At 45.0% G+C, this 18653-nt stretch overlaps 1 protein-coding gene and 1 long non-coding RNA gene across 6 annotated transcripts in view; both read right to left on the reverse strand.

Moving 5' to 3' along the window:
• Positions 1-15971, reverse strand: part of LOC128344493 (uncharacterized) — a 33144-nt gene extending 17173 nt beyond the window's left edge. The window contains exon 1 of the long non-coding RNA XR_008315884.1: positions 15861-15971. This is a non-coding gene — a long non-coding RNA (uncharacterized LOC128344493). The remainder of the gene's footprint in view (positions 1-15860) is intronic.
• Positions 1-18653, reverse strand: part of TAFA4 (TAFA chemokine like family member 4) — a 230744-nt gene that overhangs the window by 100108 nt on the left and 111983 nt on the right. The gene's annotated exons all lie outside the window — the stretch shown is intronic.

Here is an 18653-nt window from a genome sequence, read left to right on the forward strand (position 1 = left end):
AGATGTTCTCTTAAATACCCAGGGCCTAAACTGTTTAGGGATTTATAGGTAATAGCCAGCATCTTGCATTTTGCCCGGAAGTTTTGCCGCGGCTCCACACTTCCTGGTTGGGGGTCGAGGGGGCGCCTAAGTCAAACATATGCCTAGGGTGCCAAAAACCCTAGGGCCAGCCCTGAACATGCACAGTTTGGGGGTAGCATGTGTAGTCACTATCTGGCTCCCCGCCCATATGTTCACTCTACATTGCACTACTGTGTCAACTTCCCTAGCTCAGAGGGCTCACGGCTTAGCATTAGGGCACAGGCTTATGCTTTGCATGCAGAAGGCCCTAGGTTCAATCCTTGACATTTTCATTTAGAAAGCATGTCAAGAAGCAAGGCCAGGAAAGACCTTTGCCCAAGAACCTGAAGAATCATTATTTTTGGTTCTGGACAAAACTAGATGAACTGAACGCCAAAAAATGCTTGATATGTCCCATTTAATGTAATTGTAATTCTCAAATTTGATATAAGACTCTGGACGTTACTTGCACAAAACAAAGCTTTAGATCTAACTGAGAAGACAGCCTTTACTGTACAAAGTCCCTTCCCTATTATTGTATAGATTCTGCAAGCAGTCTGAAAATATAGCACCATTGTGAACAACCCCCTTTCTTCTTAATGGATCGTTAACTTCAGAGACTTCCTGGTCACCATTTCAAAGCCAGTGCTCTATAGAAGAGGCCTATGGGCACACACAAACACTCAATATAAAACCCTGACATTTAGTTCTGAAACATTTTGTGTTGCAAGTGTCCAATGCAACATAAACTTTTGTTGCATATTGAAAGACTCCTATAGGCAATATCAGAAACACGGTAACCCTCAAGGAGAAATATATTTACAAAGTCAACTGGGATGATGTGGTATTGGATTTTTTAAAAGTGAAAAATCAAATTATTTGTCTGAGCTCTGTGGAAACAACATTTCCTCATGTTTTAATTGCCACGGCTTGAAATAAACAAAATGTTGTTTTCCAGTAAGATTTTGACTGGGGTGGGCTGTTCAGTTCTGGACTATGACCCATGAAATGCATCCTGGCATGTCTCTAATAGACAAGATATGACTCAGCCACCTGCGTCTCAACCGGCACAGAAATATCTGTTTTTCTGATCCTTGTAGTAATTATTAAATTAAAGCACTGGTCGTGCCTCATGGATGCACAGAGCCAAAATGGAGAAAAGCAGGAAGATACAAAATCACCTCTAAAGCTGGGCGGAGAGGAGTAAGGAAGGTCTAGATTCTATCCTACTTCTAGATTTATTTCCAGGGCATCCTCTGTCTGGATGTTCTTCTACTGCCACCTACTGTCCGGGATGAATATAAAAGCACTTGAACAAATCTGGCTGGCCCCTGCTATCAAACAACATGGATCCCTGTCACTTGCACGACTGAACGTTATTATTGTGCACTAAACCATTAAGAAAGAGTAGATCAGCTCTTTAAGAGCCCTGCTGTGATATAGTGCCATTTGCATATGACTGCTGATCTACCATGGAAGCCACATTTTGTTCCTCTGGTTCTCATGACATCTGGGATTGTCAGTTCTTTCCGTCTTGGCTGCACGCACACCCAGTCTGTGAAAAGACTTCATACGCAGTGTAGGGTTTACAAAGTTTCAAGGCCTAGATGGAAGAAATTGTGCAGTGACACCTGAGCAGTTAACTATTGATGGGAAGTAAAGTAAATGGAGAGCTTTTCTCCAGCACTTGCAGATTAAAAGGAAAGTGAGTGTTTCCCCAGCAAAAATGCAAGGGGGCATATGTTTCTCAGCAGTCCTCAAAATCCCTGATGTCTGTGCTTTTATCTGCTGATGTGGACCACTGAATGGACTAAGGGATGTCAAGTGCAACTATACTGCAGAGTAATGCCATTCGCACACTAGCCCTTCCTTTCCCATTCCAATCATCTTACAACCTGCCTCAAAGATCAGGAATCTTCAGCAACAGAAATGGTGGAACTGAGTTCATGCATAGGTTAAAGGATATTGGTATCTCAAATTATCTGTCCCCAATAATAAACGTCCTTAGCTTTTGTATAGCACTTTTTGAGTGTGCAAATACACTTCATGCATATGGTCTTGATACAATCCATGCAACAAACCCTGCAAGGGAGGGGTTCTCAAACTTGGCTTTGTTGTTGTTGGACTGTGCTGTTGGACTGCAGCTCAGGTGTTGTTGGACTGCAACTCCCATCATTCCCAGCCACAAATGTTTAGCCCTGCTTCCAATCTGCAGGTGGAATGATGGGAGTTGTAGTCCAACAACAGCTGGAGCACCTCGGGTTGGCCATCCTGAACCACTCCCTTCACGCCATCTAGAATTCTATTAAACCAACTCCCTTGCCCAGAGTAGCTGCACCAATCAAAATCAGAGCCTCCACCCTGCTGCTGCTTTAAAGTAAAAACTTCTTTAAAGTTTGGATGATCTGATAATGGATGTCAGTGTTACATATAAGTTGGCCCTAAGGCACTCAGATTTGGGTCCCTAAGTGTTATTGGACTACAACACCCATCACCTCCTTCAGACCTTGTGACTGGGGTGATGGGAGTTGTAGTCCAAAATCTGAGGGCCCAAGTTTGTGAACTCCTTCCCAAAGGTAAACAAGGGGTCCCTATATTGCAGCAGAGGCTAAGAGTGAGTGGCTTGCCTTTTAAGGCAACCTACTGAGTTCAAGGCAGAGGTGAGATTCAAACCAAGGAAGCCTGGATTTGCAGCTCAGTCTCTTAGCCACTACAGACTACACTACACCAGGTCTTCCAGTTTTTTTCCTATTTTAACTTGCTGTTTTATTTCACTTTTAAGATTATGCATGTGAAAAGTACCTGTTGAATTTGAGGAGTTGTGCCAATCACTGCTCTTAGATTTCAGTCTAAATGCAGAAGGTCTAAAAAGAAGGTATCAACAATCACAGTGTGAGAATCTATAATTTGTATTTGTGGCTTGAGGGTGGGAGGATTTGAGATTCTTCCTCATTATTTGATGAAAATCTGTTCGTACAAGAACTTTTGCCACTGGTGTTAACTGGAACTTAGCTCTGCTCAACTACTCAAAAGACACCTTCCCCACTGAAGGGCATTAACAAATTTGTTACCAGCTGCTTTTGCAACAGCAGCAGCAGCATCACCAGTAGCGAAGTGTAATAGGGGCTTTTTGGAAAGGAGAGCTGTTTGCTGTGCAGGCAGTGGAGCTTAATTTTCAATTTTTCATTGTAAGAGTATTTGATCCTGTAACATTTAGCCTTATTTTTTATTATATATAGATCTTTGTATTGTTATTTTGCATGGCTCAAATAATTGAAAACATCTATAATATAAAGTTCCCATGTCTGCTCATATGGTGAAACACTGTTTACTACTGAAGAAAAATGCTGTACATAATCAGCATTACAAGGTTGTGTCTTTAAAGTCAGCTCAATAGTTGTTTTAAACCAGTGATTCTCAAACTTAGGTCCTCAGGTGTTATTGGACTTCAACTCCCATAATCCCCAACCAAAGGCCACTGAGGCTGGGGATTATGGGAGTTGAAGTCCAATAACACCTGAGGACCCAAATTTGAGAATCCCTGTTTTAAACTGTTGATTTGATGCTGATGCTTCTGAGGAAGTCTCCCTGTCTTGATTCTCTTGCTAAGTGGCAATATAAAAAAAATCATCTTATCCAATAGTTCAAGCAAGCAATCCTTCCTGACTACAGTTTCAGTAATCAAACATACCACCAAGTATCATTTTTTAAAATGATTACCTGTTGCAATAGATGAACTACCAACATGTAAAATAGAGGAACAGTCACAAAGTTAGTGATGCACCAAAGTTCAGAACAGAAAGAAGGTTTTGGAAACAAAGTGCCACAAGCTGAAGAACACCAAATCCTTCCTAAAGTTTGGCCTGTCACCAGAATATCCACTGGACTATATCAAGGCTTAACAAATCCCAGGCACCAGGAGACATGGTCCCTAGAAACTTAACCATGGCACCTAGACTAGGATATCAGAGCTACAGATATTTAATAAAATCTTTGTGCCCTAGACATCCCTGTTTGTGGTCTAAGTAAGTTACTTGTTAAGGGGATAAACAAGAAGCCCCTTTGCCCTCACCCTCCACAGTGTCCATCACTAAATCCTGTAATTTTAACAAGCATCCTTTGTCTGGCTCCTAAATCCAAAGATAATTTATCATGGCCTGGTCTGCGTTTACCTGTCCTATACGAACCCGCCAGGGTCTTTCATTCTGCCCCAAAAGAGACACAGATCTGGTTGGTGAGAAGCAGGGAGAGGAAGTGGCCCCCTGTCATTAGTGGCCCCCTGTCCTTGGAATGCCCTATCAGAAGAGTTTTGCCAACTTCCATACCTGATGAGTTTTTAAAAGAGCTTGAAAACCCTCCTCTTCCAAGAGGCATTCGTACCTGCCAACATGTCCTTATTTTCCCATTCTGGTGAATGCGAAAATAGGAACAGGTATTGGCAGGAATGGGCATTTTAAATCTGGTTTAAATCTGGGTTTAATAAGTTTTCCAATTTAATCAATTTTAGTCGTTGTGTTATTGCTTCTAATTTTTGTAGCTGTTTGTTTCGTGCTGATGTTATTGTGTTATATTGCTGTTTTTCTTGTAAGCCAACCTGAGCAGCAGTGTGCTGGAGGGGCGGGGTCGAAATGCCTAAATAAAATAAATAAAACAAAGTTGGGGCATGACTTGTAACAGGGTTACCCAGCACCACCTTTCCTTACACTAGCTAACCCTTCCAGCTGCGAGTCCTGCCCCTTCCCAAGTCCCCTTACTCTTACAAAGAGGAGAAGGAGTGGAGGCCGAAGAGGCTTCATTTGTAAAGCTGGATGATTAGGCAAAGCATGAATAATACTGAGGAGCATCGAGAATGCAGGTCTCAGTGCCGGTCAACATGATTTATTAAGCTAAGAGATACTGAGGCTATTCAGACAACAGCAGGTGGGGTGGAGCAGGTGGGCAGGCAGGGAAGGCAGGTTTCAACCTACATTCCCCCAGAAGATCGTTTTTTGTTGTTTGGGCGCATGACCCATGCTGCTCCCAGCAGTGCAGATCAACAGAGGCCGGGACTAGTTTTCCTGGCCTCTGGATATCCTAAAAGGATATTCACACCACACCACACGATGAGTGTGGTGCCTTGGGGCATTCCCCTGTCAAGGGGTGCTTTAGACGCCAATCTCCGAGTCTCTTATACAGCCCAAGGAGACATGCAATCCTGACAGCTGGGTTAAGGGAGTGCTCACTCCCTTAACCTCAGCTAAGAGATGGGCCAGGGGTAGGCTATGTGGGAGTGCTGGGATCTATGCAGATCCTGGTGCTCCACATCAGCAGCCTAGCCTATGATAGGCTGTCCTAGCCTGGGTTATGCTGCTTGTGAGAACAGCCTCCTTGTTAGCCAAATTTCCCATGATACCCAGGACAGTGGATGCTCCCATCCATTGCCTTGAACATGAAAAAGCAATGGAGCATCCAGGCCATAAAGGTGAGGTCTACAACTTTGACACCAGCCTGCCTCCACCCCAATCTCCAACACTGCTGCTAACTTTCCTAGCTGACTCTTCCCCACTGTTGCAAGGATCGTTTCTGGGAAAGGAGAAAGCTCCCCCAGGAAAGAAAATGCTCAAAAATCCCAAGGTTCTTCTAATAATTTTCCTAGAAACCTGGGAAGAACTGCGTCGATTATGAAAAGAGCTGAGAAAAGAGCTCACTCATCACTACATCAAGTTCCTCATACTGAACATGAATGGAACCTTTTTAACCAAAATATCTGTGTTTTATTATGTGAGCTTACATTCACAACAATGAGTAAATTCTAGCAACATCTGTGTTAACACTGGGCCACCTGGATCCCCCGTATTCTTTTTAAAACTCTTCAGAAAGAGACTATAGTGTATTAGTTAGGTTTCCTATATGTATTAGTTTCCAACCCTCTGGGGATTATCCTTACCAGGAAGGTATTCGTGCACAGGTGTATGAAGTATCCATGTAATGGAAAATATAGTCTTTACTAATTGCCTTATGAAATGTAAATTCAACACGCATCTTCATCATCCATGGTCAGTTCACAGAATGACAGGCCAAGATATAGAGCCTTTTCTCATGATTGGTGAAAAAGGGCTCAAGGGAGAGCTGGGAGGAAAGCTGCTTGCACTTACCTTCCCACAGACAATCCCTTTGGGCTCTTTGGACAGATGGATAGCCTGTCTACACAATTTCTGGCACCTGCCGGCAACATGGAGGGTTGGGGGCTGGGATGTGAATGTGCGGTGCATTATGGGGATTTCTCTGATGCTAGGTGGGAGCCCTGCAGTCTCCTAGCCCCAGCTGCAAGCAGTTGGGGCTGGCAGATGATCCAAAAAATGGGGCTGAGAGCGCTTGCTCTCTTAACCCCATTTAAGAGGGTGGCTGACTTGGCGGGCATGATCCCAGAGGTTCTCACGTGCAGGCAAGACTGAGCTTGGCTTATTTAGCCCGGTTTTGCCTAAGTGAAAGAACAGCCTCATAAACTACTCATGATAGAGAAAGGGTTGGGCCTCAGGAACATGTATAGTCATCATCACATAATGGAAATAACATGAAATCTGAGGCATGTCCCATGCCTAGACATCTGTGTATGATTCACCTGATGTCCTCAATTCTCCCATAAAAGCAGGAGGAGGACTGCCAAGTTCAAACACATTACACATACATTCCTATGCTTGGCGACCCACATTTTGCATTACTTCCTACAAGTAATGGCAGCCAAGGCCAATGCAGTATCCCACCACACAAAAACCCTTTCCAGGCCTTTCAAATATCTGACTGGCCCCCAAATCTATCTTCTGGCTATTATAAGGATTTGTGAAAATCACATGCAAACCTATAAAGACCAAAGCTCTCTTAACAAATTTGCAAATTATGTGTGGGCAGTCCTGAAGAGCACAGCGGGGGTGGGGGGGGAGAGAGAACCACCTCTTCCTACTCAACCAATGCCTAATTAGGTTTGACCTCTTAGATCACCACAGAATACTTACCATTTAAAATGCATATAACTCGTTTGCTCTTGATTGCTAAGTGACAAGTGTTACATTTACCCAACAGTGGCTAAGTGTTACATTTACCCAACAGTGGCTAATTCATTAAAACAAGAATCCATCAGGGTATCTGAAATTTAAATTACTATGAAGTACTATATGTTTCCAACCTCTTTGATTGCAAAAGCTGATTGAAGGATACAGCAAGATCACCCCCAAAAGCTTTCTTCATTTTAGTTCCGATTTATTCTGGACAAGAAATCTTTGATTTTCTCCAGTGAAGCCACAGTTTAAAGCATTTTATATATTAAAGGGGGGGGGGGACTCATAAAGCACCACTGCACAAAATTCCACTTTTGTAAAGAGCTGCAAAGAAGAGGTGGCCAGAGAATGCCACATAACATATAATTGTAATACTGGCACATTCTGAAGAAGTGATTGCTTAGAATTGTTCTGCCCTCAGACCTTAGGGTTTTTGTTTTTAGAGGGGAAAGCACCAGGAAAATGGAATTAACTAAAACAGCACAATATATAATTTGATCTGTTCTTTCAGTCAAGAAGAGATGTAATCACTAGAGCGAACCTACATATCTCTATCTCATTTCATCACTCAGTAATTTAAATCTGATTTTTGATTCTCAATCCGCTTATCAAGCACTAAACAACATCATGAGATCCTGTCTCTGCTGAAAATGATTTTCCTTTTCTTCTCCCTCGCAGACTGTCATGTCCTATTCACTTTATCAATCAGCTTGACATTATCTCCTTTTCACAGTGCAGAGTGTTTAAATCATGAGATTTATGCCAAAATTATATATAATAATAAATACAAGAAATAGCTCTTAGAGCAGCAGAGAGCTCTCTTTATATATAGATAGCAGTTTCAAGGTTCACTGTTTATCAGTATATTTACAAAGCCTCGTCCTTCGTTTTCATCAATTTGGTTTATTTGTAGCATATTGCAGGATCACAGACAAAAGCCTTGTTGCAGCATTCTACCTATCCACATCATAAGATAGGAATGTTGGGTCAAAGGACAAAACCATGTCCTTCCAAATTTTCTGAATAGTAGATTATTTTATAATACAATGGATGATCTGCAACGAACAAAGCACCAGCACTACATGAGAAGTGCTGGTAACGCATTCCAAGGTAACACAGTGCTCTCATTTGCGGGGCACAATTTTTGCTAGACACTCCTTCTCCCGCAAGTGCTCCATGCTACCCAGACATAGGTCCCTAAAGGTCATGCAGAAGGGTCCAATGTGCTTCTGGGGGAAGGGGAGATCAGTGGAAATTCCTCCTTCTCTCACAGTGCGGTTGAATTAGGCTACAGTGCAGCAGCAGCATGTCTCACAAAGTCCTAGTATTTTGTCAGTCTGCATGTCAGCCAATTTCAGTACATAACTACTTCTAAATCTATCAACAGATGCCCCCTTAGAAGACGCAGTCCTCAGAAGGGAATTCATCTTCTGAGACGGTGACTGCTGTGACAAAAGCAGAATCATCCAAAAAGGGCGGTGGGGGGGGAGAAGGCCTTTTCCTTCAGAACTATTGCAATTATGTGCAAATTTATGCAGATAGAAGACTAATTAACTAATTAATCCATTAAAACTCATACAAAAAGCCAGCTAAAGTTTATCTAATGAAGAGATTGCCATGATCAAAACAGAAGTGCAGCAACAAATAGCAATGGGGTATTAAAGCTGCCTTTCCCTAAGAAGCCTGCATGACACTTACTTCAGTGGAGGAGAGCTGGTCTTGTGGTAGCAAGCATGACCTGTCCTCTTAGCTAAGCAGGGTCTGCCCTGGTTGCATATGAATGGGAGACTAGAAGTGTGAGTACTGTAAGAGATTCTCCTCAGCGGGTGGAGCTGCACTGGGAAGAGCAGAAGGTTCCGAGTTCCCTCCCTGGCATCTCCAAGATAGGGCTGAGAGAGACTCCTGCCTACAACCTTGGAAAAGCTGCTTTCAGTCTGTGAAGACAATACTGAGCTAGATAGACCAATGGTCTGACTCAGTATATGGCAGCTTCCTATGTTTCTATATTTCTATGACTTTGGATTCTTGTCTTGGATTTTGGATTTTTGTCTTGGATTTTTGTCTTGTGGGGAAAGGGAATATATGATGACAGAGCTGGTAGAGGAGTTTGAATTTGATCAGATGGTCAATTTTTTGACTGACTTAAGAACTTTAAAAAAAACCAAAACCCTGCTGGATCAGGCCAAGGGCCCATCCAGACCATCATCCTGCCTCATGCAGTTGCCAACCAGGTGCATCTGGGAAGCCTGCAAGTGAGGGGAAAAGGACAACAATCCCCTACCATTGCTGTTCCCTAGCACCTAGTGTTCAGGGGCATCCCCCCATACAATGACTAGAACCACTGATATCCCTATCCCCCATGAATTTATCTAATCCCCTTTTAAAACCATCTAGAACAGGGATTCTCAACATTGGGTCCCCAGATGTTATTGGACTTCAATTCCCATAATCCCCTGCCCCAGTGGCCTTTGGTTGGGGCTTATGGGAGTTCATATAACATATGAGTTCATCTAAGTCCAATAACATCTGGGGACCTAACGTTGAGAATCCCTGATCTAGAAGATGGATGGCCATCAACACATCCTGGCAGACGTATCCTTGAGAATCAGGGATATTGTTTTTCACAACAGATGCCACTTCGGGACTAGCATGCTTCACTTGTGTGCCTGCTTGCTTGATACCTACTCAACCGGAGTATTTCTGTTGCATTTTTTTAGAACAGGAATTACAGAACACCATTAAGCATCACCACTGCTTTCTTCTCAAAAGGAAGACGTAAAGATGGATCTTTCCTTTTCGACTTTGCCCTTCCCCTTCCCCACTACAATGTTTTTCATCTTCCTATTATTATTTTTTATTTTAAAAGTCTTACTGTCTGCCCACTCTGAACCCTGGAAAGGGAATCAGCACAAAAATCTAAACAAGTGTTTGGAGCAAGCAAAATAGATGGAGTGACCTGAATGTGTCTGGGATTTGTTGCTCCATTGACTGTCACCGTTGTGTTATTTGTGTAGATTATATCACCCTGCAAGGGACCATGTTTTCAGAGTAAACTGCATTCTCCCTTGTCTGGCACTTGTTACCATGTGATTCATTCTGATAAAAGGGATGCTTCCTGACATTAGCAGAACAGAGTTATTCACAAGCTGAAGACTAATTATCTTAGCTCCTCGTTTGGGGATTGGAGCATCATTTGCTGTAAACAGCCTTTTGCTGAGGCTAGTATTTTCTCAATGTTTCCGCAGGACCTTCAGTTTGCAACAATTTTCATTTTCAGCTGAGAAGATGTAGAAAGAAGCTCCAACACCTGTCACAGTGGCTCTAACAAAGATGCCACGCAAATGCCCTCTCTCTGCAGTTCAGCCAAAAAAAGGGTGAAGTACGGGGGCTGGTGGGAAAAGTCAAAGCAATCTCTTCTATCTCTCCCTCTCTGCTCTGAGTCTCAAGCAACAATACAACCAAAGAAGTGAGGTCCAGAGTAAGGAAGTTATTAAGATTGCCAAACTTCCAGGCAATGACAATTCACCTTGGGATGCAGCCTTGCTTCCACATCTTGTTAGGGGGGAACCTTACAATTCAATTGGCATTTTATTAAGGGCAAAACACTCTTAACAAGGAAGGCTAAGAGAGCATGATGTACTATCATCATTACAGAGTTGCTAGCACTTATTGCTCAAGGAAAGCTCCAAAGACTGGCATTCAAGTAGGCCCTTCAAGGATCAAAACCTCTCAGGCCAAGACATCTCAAGGGCCTCCCACAAGAGGGGAGGAAAAGAGAAAGAAACCACGCAACAGACATTGTTAAAAGACAGAAGCCAAGCATAAAATTCCATATAGAATCAAAGATGAGCTCCTCTCTTAAACTAAAATGTTGAAAGAGCTCTGTCTCGACAGCTAGATTAGCAGGCTAGAGAAAGTTACTCTGGTCTGTACATATACATACTACATCGAATACTTACTACGATAAGGCATATTATTGTAAATCTGACACAGTTACTTATACAAGCTTGGCTAGCTACTGGAATTGGTACTGTACAGGATAAAGCTGCCAAGATATACTTTTTCTTTGTCCCATTAAGAGACTTTGAAAGAATGAAGAAAAAAGTGTGATATCTCGGGTTCATTCTATAGAAGGGATAGAGGCTGGACCTGCCAAAATACCTCATTATACAACCGGCAAAAGCAGCCACCTAATGGCACAGCAGGGAAATGACTTGATTGTCAAGCCAGAGGTTGCTGGTTCAAATCCCCGCTGATATGGGAAACACCTATATTGGGCAGCAGTGATATAGGAAGATGCTGAAAGGCATCATCTTATACTGCGTGGGAGGAGGCAATGGCAAACCCCTCCTGTATTCTACCAAAGGATATCACAGGGCTCTGTGGGCGCCAGGAGTCAAAACTGACTCGACAGCACACTTTACCTTTAAAAGCACAGAACCTCTGCCTTTCACCCAAGCTGGCTGTCCTGACTACCAATGTGGTTGGGATTGGATTGTGCCATTAAACTACTACTACCGCAGATATTTGTATACCACTTTTTATCTGCAAGTTTCTGTGGGAGGGGCCTGTTATTTTTCTTCTCAGAAGTCCAAACAAACATCTCTCCACACACTTGCAAAAAGTGACATGTGCGGTGGCGGTGGGGGGGAAGTATTGCAGGTGTGTCAACCAGTCCCATCCATGACTATATACACTGGGGCTGGGTGCATACCAATGGAGGGGTGTGACATGAGATCAGAATACAAAGGAGGAAATGCCACAGCCTTGTCTTCATAGCAGCCCAAGCGAAGTCCTTTGGCACCTGGATCAACTGCATTTAACCAGTCCAAGCACTGATGATAACAGCAGGGACTGGCTAATGTTCAACTTGCTGCATTCCCTTCCAGACAGTAGCCCAACTCCTCCCCGACATGCCCCTTCAGGAGTGACCTCACTCCCGAGGTAGAGAGCAGCAAATAGGGCTGAGCTGGCAAGAGGTCATGCAAGTGCACCCTATTTCTCCTCCCACCCAAGTCCCCACTGACAGCCTCAGGGCTGGGACCTCCATCCCGATGGTGATGAAACAAGTTCTCAAGACTCCCACTAGTGCTATGCTCCTGATTGGCTGCTATGTGTGCATGTCTGAGTATGTACGCAAGGCGGAACAAATTTGGTGAGAGGCAGCAATGTCGGGCATTTCCCAGAGTTTTCAACCAGAAACATGCCAACTTGGGTCCCAGCAGGTGCTCGCCCAAACCAACTGCTGAATTTGATGCATATATTTGTCCTGTTTTCGATTTCTGTTTCCAGGATTCATATATCTCAGGGACCTCTCTAAAAGGAACTTGCCTGTGCATTAAAATCTGTCTCATTCCCTTCTCTGGGTTACTCTCACTTGACTGTGTCAGATACAATGTGGAGCCAAGTTCTATTTTAACCAAGCTTCTAAGGACAAGCAAAGCTTTGCTCTACACATGAACAACAATGTGGTTTGTTTTTGCTGCTGGTGGTTTGTTTGGCCCCTCCCTTCGCCCAATCCTCCCCAATGCAATCCCAGAGTTCTCAGCCTGCCCGATTCCTGGCAATGCTTTGTCCCGTCATTCCCTCCCCTACCATTAGTTGCCAGCTCTGTGTGTGTTGGCGGGCCGGGGGGGGTGGTGGCTGCACAAACCGCTATAGCTTTGTTTGCCTGTCCTCAGCTGCTCTCAGTGCGTTGGAACCCTAGCCCTGGTGCAGTTATGCAAAGAAGGCAGCCTGGAACATTTTTGAAATAGTTTGGCAGAGGGATCCTGTGCTACAATTCATGCATTCTGCCCTTGGGGGGGGGGTAACTGTCCCTTCTCCCACCTCTGGCATTCAATAGCTTAGTCCCAACAGAAGAAGCTGATGGTCTTCTTTCATAATGGAGGTGGAGGGAGCATGGTGTTTCAAAAACAGCTACCACCACACCCATACACCCCACTGGCAGTGAAGGAGACTTATCGCTTGCCCAGCCATCCACTTCCTCTCAATCTCCTCAGCCCACAGCTTATTGCTTTGCGCCAGATTAGAGGGGAAAGGAGGATGCCAACCAATGGCACCACAACACAAAAAGCCATTTGTGGCTTGGTTTTTGGCTCCTGTTGCCACCCTTTTCTTTCCTTGCTGTAATTATTTTGCCCAGCATGCAATGGATGTGGAACAGCTGGTTTAAGGGAATAGCTGTTGGGGAGGGGGAGGGGAGTGGTGATGTCAGTAGTCACTAGGAAGGCTTTGTCCAAGTGCACTTTCAGGGGTGAAACCATGGAGAAGCATGGGTTGCCTAGAACGGTAGCATTTCTTGGCTGTTTCTTGGTTGCTTTGTGCTGGCTGCTTTGTGCACAGATGCAGAGCTCTTGCAAAAAGCTGAGGGAAAATCCACTAGGGTTGGATCTGATGTAACATGATGGCCAATTGAATGCAGATTAAAAACAAACAAGCCAACTGCAAACCTTGATTACAAAGATTGGTTTGTTGAGCCAAATTGAACCCCAGTTGAAACAGGGATGCATTAGGACAAAAAACAAATCTGGAATGCTAAAATTCAACAGAGGTTCCATGCAGCATCTGAATGCACCCACTGTCAGGAGTGAGGTGCAGGTATAGCCTTTGTGGCAGTGCTCCAGCTCTGGAACGTCCTCTCCAGAGAAGTTTACATGGCACCAAGGTCTTCCAGGCAACAGGCAAAAACCTAGTTATTGACCCAGAATTTTCAGATCTGTGTTTATCTATTTTCCTAGACCTTTCAAATGCTTCTTCTACTAGTGCTGCTGTGTATTAATCATTAGTTGTTGGGAGGCAGGTTGTCTATTGGTTTTGTTGAGTTTTTAATCTTTGTTGTAAACTGCTCTGGAAATCCCTGGATTGAAGACAAGGTAGCAAAGTGTTCACAATAAATAGCAAATATGATTTTGAAATTATTTTGGCAAGCAATGGAATGACAAGAGGCAACCCCCTCCCACAACCCCCTCCCACAACTTGTGACTCAGCATGCCAAATTCAGCCGACTAGCCACAGACTGTAGCCTGTTAGGTGCTTGAGGCTTTGCCTAAGTTGTGACTTCGAAAGAGGGCCATTATCACTCCTAAGAAGTTACAATACATGGCAGACAGGGGGGTTGTGCAGCTTGATGGTTCAGAAGCTGAGCATGCCTGTCATATGCTAGACTAGTAATTTTAAGCCCGTTATAATAACGGGCGCTAGGTTTTGTTTTTTTCCTTTATTCCTTCTTCCTTTCTCTTGCCCTTGTTTTTGTTCCTTTTTTCTTTCTGTTTGTCTTCCTTTCTCTCCTTTTCTTCCTTTTCTCACTCTTCTTTTCCCTCTCTCTCTATTCCTTCTTCTTCTTTTTTATTATTCTTTTCTTTCTCTTTTCCTCTTTTCTTTCTCTAATGGGCGTGCTCTGTGGGGCCGTTCCCCCCCCCCTTTGTTCTTTACTTCTATCTCTCCTGTTTTCCCTTCCTCCCTTTTTGTTTATTTTGGTTTTTTTCCCCTTCTCTCTCTTCTCTCTTATTCCTTCTTTATTTCTTTTCTTTTATCTATTGTTCTGTCTCCCTTCCTCACTCCTTGTTTTCTGTCTCTCTGTCTGTCTGTCTGTCTGTCTGTTTGTCTGTCTGTCTCTTTCTCTCTCTCTCTCTTTCTTTCTGTCTTTTCCTTCCTCCACTTTTTTTTAATTTACCCTTCCCTCTCCCGTATCAATTATTTCAAGATAGTTATCTTCTCAATCTAAGAACCATGTAAGCTCAAGGCAGCATATACAGGACCTTCCTTTATATCCTCACAACAATCCTGCAAGGTAGGCTGGTATGAAAGACAGTGACAGATCTTTGGCCATCAAGTGAGCAGCAGGACTGAGCAAGAATTTGAAGCAGGTGCCCCTGTGCAACACTGTAACCCCTAAACCATTTTTGTCTTTCATGCCATTTGCTCCAGCTTATCACACCCTGCACTGCATGCCTTTACCATGCAAGATGAGAAACATCAGTTGCAAAGAGCAGAGCTTTTATTACAACAGCACCAAACCTACAGAAAGATCTCCCCGATAAGAACAAAAACTGTTCTTCCCTCATGGCTTTCCAGAGAGGAACACAACACTTACTTCATTTGAATGGCATCTGATAGCTCTGTGTAACAATTCTGTAGCTAACATTGTGATGCTTTTGGGGGGGGGGGGAGACATTGTTTTCTTCTCAAATACATTTTAATGTTTGTTTACAAAACAAAGCCAGCTCAGGTGCAAGAAAAGTAGCATATTAACCCTTTAAAATAAAATACATGGCAGGCACTTTCTTCATTTTCCCCCAATCATGGAGATAGAGAAATTGAATGTGGAGACAGCAGGAAGCCATACCTGTTGAATTTCTGCCTTGTGCTTTTTAAAATCGGATTCGTTGTTGCTGTTTTTAAATGGTAAAGCAGTAGCAACCCTATGACAACAACTAACGCACACTGAGAGAAAACAGGTGTAACTACAGGGAAGGCCAGAAGAAGCCGAAGCAGGCCAAGGACAGCCTTCCCAAACCCTCCCCTGCTTCAACTGGGCCGGGCACTCCAAATGTTATCCAACCCTGTCCAGTGTTCAGACTTCGCTGCCCCCCGTGCAAAGAGGACCCCCTACCTGGGCCCAGCACCTTCGCCATTCCCTACCTGACAAAGCCCAAGGAGAGGCTCTTCCCACAGAGCTGCTGCCCGCGAGCGCCTGAGGCAAGAGCTCGCACGCAGCAAAGCTCCACAACCCGTCCTTCCCTCTCCCTTCTCAGCGCTGCTCACCCACATCCGTGAGAGGGGGAGAAAAGGCACCCGCTCTGCGTATGAACCCCTCACTCTGCTTCCGCCATGTTCTCGCCTCCCTCACAGGGAAGCACTACGCATGCACCTCACGGGCGGAAGGCGGGGCTTGCCAGCCTTTGAAAGGTCACTTGAATCCACCCCGCTTCGATTTTTCCCTACTTGCCTTTTTCCAGGCCGCTTTGGATGGAAAGCATCTTCAGTGCTTGGGGTGTTTTGCAGCTCCCTGCGCCCTCGTCACTCAGTTTGCAAATGCAAAGCTCTGAAAAATCAATGGGGTCTTAGAATATAAATGAAAACTGAATAGAAATACGGGTTCCTGTGTGTTGTGTGGGGTTTTTTTGTTTGTTTGTTTGGCTTTGTTGGTTTTTGGGCAGCTGGGCGGGGGGGGGGGTGTAGTGCTTAATGTCAACTTTGTGTGTCTGTGTGTGGGTGGGGGTGGTGGTTAGTGCTTAATGTTAACATTGTGTGTGTGTGTAATCCTCGTCTTTCCCCGGTCTATGGCTGGTCCCGCCGCTTCCGCCTCTGCCTTCGACAGTTTTTCAATTTTGTTTGTTTGTTTTTTGCTGTCTCTGCCTTCCTCTGGATTCCGCAGCTTCAGGCTAGTTCCACTTCTGTTGCTTCTGCCCTTCTCGGCTTCCGCCTCTCTTGCTTTTTCTTCATCATGTTCGTCATGCCGTTCTCTTCTCCCCGCTCTTATCTGCTCACCGCTTTTGGTTTTTCACTCCCGCAGGCCCGTTTTTTCACTTTTTTTTTTAACCTCCTCCCGGCCCCGACATTATTTTCCAAGGCAGGGCTCTTCCGCCGCTGCCGTTTCTGCCCTCCCCGTTCCCCTCTTCTCCTCCTCCCGTCCCCCGACGTTAGTTAACACGGCAGGGCTCTTCCGCCGCTGCCGCCTCTTCCCCAACATGGCCGCCCGTATCTGGCCGGCTGTATCTTTCACGCACGTTCTGCGCATGCGCTCCGCGCATGCCCAGAACAGCCCAAAAAGACACAGGTAGCACGGCCGCACACCGAAGGCTTTTATGGTATAGGATAGGTAGGTAGATGCTTTTATTGTTCCAACCATAGATTCCACATTTTTAGGATTTCTTAACCTTTTGGCTAAGATCAAGTGTAATATCTGTCATATGGGGAAAGGAAGATATAGAGGCTAGGTTAGATAGGATAGGATATCAAAGTATATTAGACAAAGGGAGACAGAACAACAGAAGCTATGTCCTGGAACACTTTTAATATTCAAAAGAAGAGCCCAGTAGTTTCTAATATGGCAGTGGGGGCAGGTACGGTGGGGGTATACACACAATAGTGTGAAATGTTTCTGTTAAATCTATACAGATGGGATTAGCTGATTACTTGTATTACTCTGCATGAGTCTACGCATTTCTTGGTCTATCTATTGGTCCATCTTTTCTACACTGACTGGCAGCAGCTCTCCAGGATATCAGAAGGGGTTCCTCTCTGGGAGCAACCAGGGATTGAAGACCTGCTTCATGGAAAGCATTGACCCACAGTGGTTTTGTGAACCTGTTTATGTTTTACTAGTGAATTTTGGCCCGTTGAACAACGGGCCCTAGTAACGGCTCTCCTGTCCCCCCGCTGCCATTCCCCCTCCCTCCCTCCCAGCTGACCCCCCCCATTAAGGGCCAAATCGGCCCAGCCACTTGCCCCCGCAGCTTCCGCCACCGACCAACCGGCCGCCCACCCAACTGCCGATACCTCCTTACCGCCGGCACACGTCCTCCGCTTGATCCGTTGATCAATTAACAGAAGGAGAGAGGTGCTCGCATGCACAGCTCCACTCTCCTTAAAGTCTCTTCCCGAACTGGCGCTTTGCGTCCTTGCCGCCCAAACTGCCAGTTCGGGAAGAGACTTTAAGGAGAGTGGAGCTGTGCATGCGAGCACCTCTCTCCTTCTGTTAATTGATCAACGGATCAAGCGGAGGACGTGTGCCAGCGGTAAGGAGGTATCGGCAGCTGGGTGGGCGGCCAGTTGGTCGGCGGCGGAAGCTGCGGGGGCAAGTGGCTGGGCCGATTTGGCCCTTAATGGGGGGGGTCAGCTGGGAGGGAGGGTCGGCGGCGTCGGCTGCGGGTGCCTTTAAAAAAATATTTAAGTGGCCTCCGCTCCGCCCCCGGCCTCCGTCTTTTGGCCGAGGCAGCTCCGCCGCTGCCTCGCTCAGTTTACCCCAGCGCTGGTTTTCCGGCTTTTTCAGGGCGGCCGCTTCTGGCCGCCCAAGATGGCTGCCGGATACCGGCGAGCGTGTCTCCCTTGCCCTGTTCTGCGCCTGCGCTTCGTGCAGGCGCAGAACAGGGCAGGGAGGCACGGACACACGCTTGGTGTCCGTCCACGGACGGACACCAAGCGTTTTATTAGAGAGGATGGATTCTGGACATTATTTTTTAGCAAGGGGTCATGAAGAAAAATTGTCAGTGGGGCAAGACAAATACCATGAACACCCACGAACAAACTACTTTTGCTGGTATCTCTGAAGATTCAAAGATGGCAAAGAAAACTTCAACCATCATTGGCTTCATTGTCTTTTGGATCTTGAATAGCAGGATAATTCACACAGAAATCACAAAAGAAAGGAAGAGTTGATACTAAGCAATGAGGGTGATGATCCCGGAGCTTCTTGCTCATAATTTATTTTTATTCTAGGGAGAATTGTTAAAGATTGCTATCCCAGAAAGTTAATGAATACCAAATGTTGGTTCCATTCTGTTCTGACAGATATCATTTCCAGTGTGATGAGAAGAGATTACCCAGCCGAGCACA

The sequence above is a fragment of the Hemicordylus capensis genome, chromosome 2 (assembly GCF_027244095.1).
Source record: "Hemicordylus capensis ecotype Gifberg chromosome 2, rHemCap1.1.pri, whole genome shotgun sequence".
Taxonomy (NCBI): domain Eukaryota; kingdom Metazoa; phylum Chordata; class Lepidosauria; order Squamata; family Cordylidae; genus Hemicordylus; species Hemicordylus capensis.